Source organism: Schistocerca serialis, chromosome 9, assembly GCF_023864345.2.
Source record: "Schistocerca serialis cubense isolate TAMUIC-IGC-003099 chromosome 9, iqSchSeri2.2, whole genome shotgun sequence".
NCBI classification, from domain to species: Eukaryota; Metazoa; Arthropoda; class Insecta; order Orthoptera; family Acrididae; genus Schistocerca; species Schistocerca serialis.
Window position 1 is genome coordinate 307522548 of NC_064646.1, and position 1286 is coordinate 307523833.

A 1286-nucleotide genomic window follows, 5' to 3' on the forward strand; every position below is an offset into this window, starting at 1 on the left:
TCAACAAGGCGCAGTGCAAGCTCGTGGTGGCTCTGTAATGGAGTGGGCTATGGTTGCATGGATTGGACTAGGTTCTCTGGTTCAACTGAAGCGATCATTGACTGGAAATGGTTATGTGTGGCTACTTGGAGACCAGGTGTAGCCATACATGGATTTCATGTTTCCAAACATGTCATTGGGCCACAACTGTTCGCCATTGGCATGAAGAATATTACAGACAATTCGAGCGAATGATTTGGCCACCCAGATCACCCGACATGAATCCCACCGAGCATTTATAGGACATAATAGAGAGGTCAGTTCGTGGACAAAATCCTGCATCGGCAATACTTCCGTAATTATGGATGGCTAATAGAGGCAGCAAAGCTCAATATTTCTGCAATTTACTTCCAACAACTTGTTTAGTCTATGTCACGTTGAGCAGCTGCATTACGCTGCGAAAATGAATGTCTGGCACGATATTAGGAGGTATTCCATGATTTTTGTCACTTCAATGTAAAGACACTCGATGATGAAATGAGCGAAAGAGATATTGTCACAGAAGAACAACAGTAATAGAATATTTAGCGTTACCTGAGCGGAGGTATGGACAACGGCGTGGTTCGGTGACGATTGTACAGTCGGCTTATCTTTGCTAATTTAACTGAGCGAGTGTGGTATCGGATGACCCTCTACGAGACAAAAACTTGGAATTATAACTCTTTTTTGATGGGATGTGTAGTTTTCGTGATACTTCAATATGCCTGCCGAGCGCTGTTGGCAAGCGTGATGCACTCAGTGCCTGTGAGGCAACTAAGGGTCACCTGACTGTCAAATAGCAGTTTCGGTCACGAAAACTGATAATGTCCAAGAGATCAGTGTGCTGACTACAAACCCCTCCATATTCGAATCTAGTAACGCCTATCAGCTGAGGATGACACGGCGGTCGGTCCATTCCGTTGGGCCTTCCGTGGCCTGTTTCGACGGAGTTTGCACTGAAGTGAGAAAGTCATGCGATACCATCTAATATCGTGCCGGTGTATTGTAGCAACTAGATGTGGCATGGACTCCACAAGCCGTTGAAAGTCTCCTGCAGAAATATCGACCCGTGCTGTCTCAACAGCCGTCCATATTGCGAAAAGTGTTACCAGTGAAGGATTTTATGCACAAAGTGAAGGATTTTATGCACAAACTGATCTCTCGATTATGTCCCATAAACGTTCGATGGGATACATGTTGCGCGATCTGGGTGGCCAAATTATTCGCTCAAACTGTCCAGAATGTTATCCAAACCAATCACGAACTAC